Below are 6,304 nucleotides of genomic sequence, written 5' to 3'. Positions count from 1 at the left end.
CATTTAAGATTTTTCATCTTGGTACCCTTTAAGGAAATGAATTTCTTTGTGTTTGGGCTTATAAGCCCTTTTTTTTTTTTATGTGTATAACTTTTTAAAATATTATTTTTTCTTACTTTCTTTTAAATTTTTTCAGAGTACAACTATACTTTTGCATATGTTTAACAAAAAGCTAAATAGTATGTTCGCAAACGGGCACCAAAAAAAAAGTTAAGTTATAAAGTTTGTTGTTTCCAAATTCTTAAATGTTAAAATTTTATTATTCTAACATAATTATTCAATTTTTTTTATCCTAATGAAACATTTATCAAAGACATAGGGATTTAAATAAAAAAAAAATTCCTAAGATGAGACCAAATCTAAGCACCACATATCTTTGCAGTGGCTTTAAAACCTTAAAAGCTACGAGAAAAGTCTAGTAAATTAAAACTGATATTGTTTTTTTTTTTTTTCCTTCTCAATAATCTTTCTTGAGGATCACAATTCTCGTATTTTTTAGAAATTGTCTAAATCATGGAACTCTTTTTATTAGTGTTTATTTTAATTTTTTTTACTTTATATATAACATGTTATAGAACTTGTTTTCATGTTATAAGAGAACTTGTTTTTCTTGCATTATAGAACTTGTTTTCATGTTATAAGAGAGCTTGTTTATCTTTGAACTTATAGACGGAGTTTGGATCTATTGTTGACTGTGTCGATATCAATAAACAATTGGCTTTTGACCATCCTTTGTTGAAAGATCACAAGATCCAGGTACTTGAGCATTGATTGAAACTATTTATTATTTGATTCCTTTATATATAGCATTAATCAATACTTTTTTTTTCTTTTTTTTTCCGGTTGCTTCAGAAATTGTAGTGGTTTATCATTTCTGAACGGTAAAATTAATATCATAACGATTACAATGTCACCCATGCCTCCTGATGTTAACAAATTTCTATTTTACTAGGGCTTATCATCTGAAGGATTAATTAAGCAAATCAATCATGCAGAAAAACATTTTTGAATTAGAATTGGATTACAGGCTATGTACATTCTAACTATAGCAAGAAATGGCCAAGTTTGGTATCCTTAACAACAATGGTCCTTATGAATCATTCACTTTTGTAAGTTTATATGCTTACATTAGTTTGTGTAAGTAAATGTAATAACAAAGGACCAATCAATATAAGTCGATATATATTATAGACATAGAATGATTTAGATATAATAGAATGACAAAAAAGAACATATTTCGACTAATTCTTTTTTAACTTGTTGAGAATTCATAATTAAGCCCAAAGTTTTAAGACTAAGACTTCTTGTTATTGTAGTTGGTTTTTTTTTTTTTTTTTTTTTCAATAAGCGGATAGTGGTGGAAAAGGTCAACCTCACCCATACCCTCAAGGTTTTTCTCCCCCATGGGCAGCAGAGAGAGTGCGTCAAATAGGACCTCTCTTGCATGTGGTCTCTTGACCCCATGGGCAGCAGCCTCACCCACACATAATCAAGGAATCCTCTTCCCCTATGGACAGCAGGGAAGAACGCGTCATCCAAAGTGAAAATGCACTGACCTAAACTTGATTCCGTTGTCACAAAGACCACGAAAACCAAATCGGGGTGATCACTGGGAAATCACACATGGCATAGTGTCAAAACCACATAAAACTCACAGGTATACATTTCTTTGAAACATATAGTTCATATGCAGGTAGTTTCAGAAAACCTTATATAATCTAACTTCTACAAAGTTTGTAAGGTTTTCAACTTCATTTTTGTCAAAAAAATTTCTATCAATTTCCCAAGTACTAAGACAAGATAAGCATCTTAAATATTCCAATACACCATAAAATCCAAGATTTTCTTATCAAGATTAAATAAAAGATGCTCATTTATCCATATCACAAATTCATGCATTTCCCCAAATGCAATACCAAATATGATGCATTTCATATATATATATATATATATATATATATATATATATATATATATAATATATATATATATATATAATATATATATATATATATATATATATATATAATATATATATATATATATATATATATATATATTAAGGTTACGACACAATAGTTTTAGGAAAGTTTAATTTCTATAGGTAGTTTCTAAAAGTGTGTCTAACCCAAAAACATTTATATAACATGGTTATTTTTCAAAATCCTATTAAAATGCTACTTACCTCGCAACTGCAAAAGTCTAATTCTCCAAGCTCCAAGGAGATTAGCTAGAACCTAAACAATGTCAAGTAAACCTATCACAATAAATATAGAGCTTGAAATTGCATCTAGCCACAATTTAGGAATTGTCAAATAATCACCTAACTAGGCAAGCCTAGTATTCAACCTCACATGCAATGTATTCCACTTCCAAATTTTCTCAAAACAATTTAATTTGCAAGGCATAGACTCCCATTTATACTCATAAATCATTCAAGATGTCATATCCAACATCAAAACCTTCACACTTTATAAGTACTTATCATAAGATTTATATAACATCATCAAGTGACCCATGACACCAAAATCATAATTTTCTCCAAAACAAACAATTTAAATCTTTAACTAGCTCCAAATAATTAATAAAAATTATATTCACCACTCAAAACCTCTAAATTTTCACCATAACAAGCCTTAGATAGCCATCATTGTAAAAATCATGAACTCACTCATCAAATACATCCACCAAGACCAAAACCCATACATATAAACACATGAATATCATTTCCAAATCTCTTAAATCACATGAATATCATTATTAAAACTTGGGTAAAATAACCTCAAACAAGAACATTAATACCCATCAAAAGAGATTAGAACTTTTACCTCAAATAACTTATGTGAAGGTGTGATATTCTTGAGGGTTTTCCAGTGATTTGTCGGAAAAAATGGTGGAGATGATGATGAGGAGTGTACCGGTGGGAGAGTGAGGGAGAGGAGTGTGTGTATATGTGTTGTGTTGAGTGAAAATGAAAAAGAAAAGAGAAACAAGAATGAGATAACCGGCCAAAGAGAGAAGAGAGAATTGTGAGATATGTGGTGGGAATGGGTGGGGTAGGTGGGGTAGTTGGGAGGCACGTGGGAGCCATTAAAAATCTGACTCTCAAATTTTTTTTTTTTCTTTTGACTTGCTGGGACGTTACAACAACATTTTCACAATAAATCATAAGTGGTTGGTTGTTACTTGTTGTTATTGATTGACAAGAAAGTAATTTAAATCTCAAATTCATTTTTAAAACCCACGACAACCTACCACTGAGAATTTATTGTGAAAATATAGTGGACATAACACTTCTCAAAAAAATTTATTAAAAAATGAAACAAATACTTTTAGGATCCAATGTTGGATTTATATATGGCAAAAGATAGTACCATTTTCCACCTTAGCATAATTAGTACTGGTATTTTATTCTATTTACTGGTTCTTTTGTAATACTTATTAAACCAAATGTAAGAAAACATTATGATTATTGTAATATATTATTTCATAATATTTGTATTTATCTCATTTTTAATGATCTTATGTGTAATATTTTGACAGTTTCATCATAACTACATGTTTCATCTTATATTAGTGCCAATATAGCTTTCAATAGTTGTTATTAGAGAAATGTTTAAATTTGAGCAGGTTAGCATTTGATTTAAAACAATCTCATGCATCGCACGAATTAGCGGTTAGTACAAAAGTAAATCAATTGATCTTTCCCATTTTCATTTGGTCAATATTAATGCTATTTAACATGCTTTGTTAGTGCCAAGGGCCTTAATTGGCTTTCCATAGCTGTGTAACGAGACCTTATAAATAAATAAGAGATTAAATTCTATGAGGATATGGTGCAAAACCCAAGTTTTATCCTTCTAATTCCAACATGCCATATCATCATGTTACATATTAAAGAACAGGCACAACCACACTTAATGAATTCTATTACCCATTTGAAAATCCAATTTTAATTGTGAGTTTATTGAGATGTTATTATGTGTGATAGGATTTATTGAATTTTAAGTGAAAAGCCGTTGTGTCAATTTTTTATTGGATTGTGTAAAACATGAGTTTTACTTTTACACCTCATCCTTACCTAATTTAGACTCAACAAATAAATAAACTTGGCTAGAGTTTCCAATAGAGCTGAAAATATGAAGATAAAATAAAATAAAAGATCAATCCATGTTTTCCTCCTGGCATTCCAACGAAGATGTGTCCAAGGTTTAAATTCTCTCTCCTCTAATTATTGAGTTATAAAAAAAAATGAGGGCATTGTAGATAGTTGCAAATAGTAAATTAATCCATCTTTTTCTTTTTCATTTGATAAATATTAAAAATATTTAACATGCTCAACGTTGTTGGCTTTCCATAACGAGACCTTGTAAAATAAATTAAAAGATAAAAATTGGTTGGTGTTATGTGATGATGGGATATTCATTTTAGGAAGAGTAATGTCCCATCAAGCTTGAACTTTACTGGGGAGGAGCACTGTTATTGTTGCTAGGGTCATATTTTCTATGTAATTAGCTAATCCTTTGACAAAATGCACTTGTAATTGAGTAGATCTAAGTTGAGATTAATGTATCAAGGAGCATGTTATTCAAACATACCAAGTGGTATCATTAACATGAAGGTCGATCCAAGAAACAAGTGCAAAAGACCGTTTAATTAAGTCTCGACACAAGCTCGACAGATCCTACTATTGAAGATTAATGGAGAAGCTTGACATATGCTCAATCTATCGAGAACTACAATTTCATAAATTTCAGATCTAAAAATCGGCCCATGATAACTTGAATGATTAGAGTTTCTCTTCTTACAACCCTAATTATATATAAGGCTTATTTTAAAAGTTATCAAGTACGGAAACATAGACTTAGAACTTATATACTTTGTGAGAAGCTACTGCGTTTGTGCACCTTAAGGTTTTGTAACTAAGTGCTTTCTTATCTACATTGTTTATGAAGTGAAGAACTTTGCAGCCAATAACAATCAATCAAGTTGTTAGACTTAGTCATTTATTGGGATTCGTGCAAAGGAGTTATAAGTTACAAATTGGAAATTTGTGCAACAAAAGAAAGAAGGTTGCTACAAGATCAACTCCAATTAGGTATTGGAGCAAATGTTCAACTATAGGTTAGTATTTTGCAAATAGACCAGAATAGTGGTAAAATTTCTCATACTTGTAATTTCTTGATTATTGATTAGTGACCTTAAATTCCTCATACTTGTGAATAGTGACCTTAAATTCACTCGGTGGGGGTTTTTGCCTTACAAGAGATTTTCCCAATTTGTCAACAAATCACCGTGTTAATTTATTTTCCACTGCATTTAGTTTATTTTGTGATTTGTTAGTATCTCCACAATTTGCATGTAATTTGATCTAATTAATTAACTTGGATAATTAAATTAATTAACCGGGATCAATCTATTTTAACCCAACAGTTGGTGTTTCCAATAAAGATGGTAAGATGAAGATAATAATAGTAAAAGATCAATCCATTTTTTCCTCTGCTTTTCCAACGGAGATGTGTTTAGGATTCAAATTTTCTCTCCTTCAACTATCGAGTTATTAAAAAAAATGAGGGTATTGTAGATAGTTGCAAATAGTAAACCAATCAATCTTTTTCTTTATCAATGTGATAAATATTAAGAGAAATTACACTTTATGACTCAAAACTATATCTCCGATTACATTTTGCACCCTAAAATTTTTGAATGCATATTTTGTACCCCTAAACTATGATCATTGTAACGTTTTGCACCCCGACATCAAGTTTGCTATTAACTTGGATGGGTAAATATTGGCACAATGTGTAAAGACCTAATTGCCCCCTCTTTTCAATTCTTTAAAAACAAAATATAAATTACACTTCACCATCATAAACTATACTCATAATTACACTTTACACCCTCAATTTTGAATTTTCGTCCAAGTTAACAGCAAACTTAACGTTGGGATTCAAAGTGTAACAAATGTTATTACTTAGGGTGCAAAACGTACATTCAAAAATTTCATAATGCAATGTGTAAATACTAACACTATTTAACATGCTTGGCCGGTATCAAGAGTGTCATTGTCTTTCCATAACAAGACCTTACAAAATAAGAATAAAAATTAGTTGGCGTATCCAACGAAGATGGTAATGTGAAGATTAAAAAAAAATTAAAAAGAAAAAGAAAAAGAAAAGATTAATCCATCTTTTTCTCCTAATGTTTTCACTAGAGACATCTAAAATTCAAATTCGCCCATCTCCCAACTAATAATAATAATAATAATATCAATAAATAAATAAAACAAACTTAGTTGCTTTCC

General features: G+C 30.0%; 1 long non-coding RNA gene across 1 annotated transcript; it reads right to left on the bottom strand.

Moving 5' to 3' along the window:
• Positions 1-1,403: 1,403 nt before the first annotated feature.
• Positions 1,404-3,019, bottom strand: LOC112024374 (uncharacterized). The gene is made up of 3 exons (XR_010632390.1): positions 2,829-3,019; positions 2,186-2,237; positions 1,404-1,609 (listed from the first exon to the last, which is right to left on the bottom strand). It is a non-coding gene; the product is annotated as an uncharacterized LOC112024374 (long non-coding RNA).
• Between the last annotated feature and the right edge of the window lie 3,285 nt (positions 3,020-6,304).

The sequence above is a fragment of the Quercus suber genome, unplaced genomic scaffold (assembly GCF_002906115.3).
Source record: "Quercus suber isolate HL8 unplaced genomic scaffold, Cork oak 2.0 scaffold_283, whole genome shotgun sequence".
In the NCBI taxonomy this organism is placed as follows: Eukaryota; Viridiplantae; Streptophyta; class Magnoliopsida; order Fagales; family Fagaceae; genus Quercus; species Quercus suber.
The sequence above is the reverse complement of the archived record's forward strand: the minus strand, read 5'-3'. Positions and strand labels throughout refer to the sequence as shown.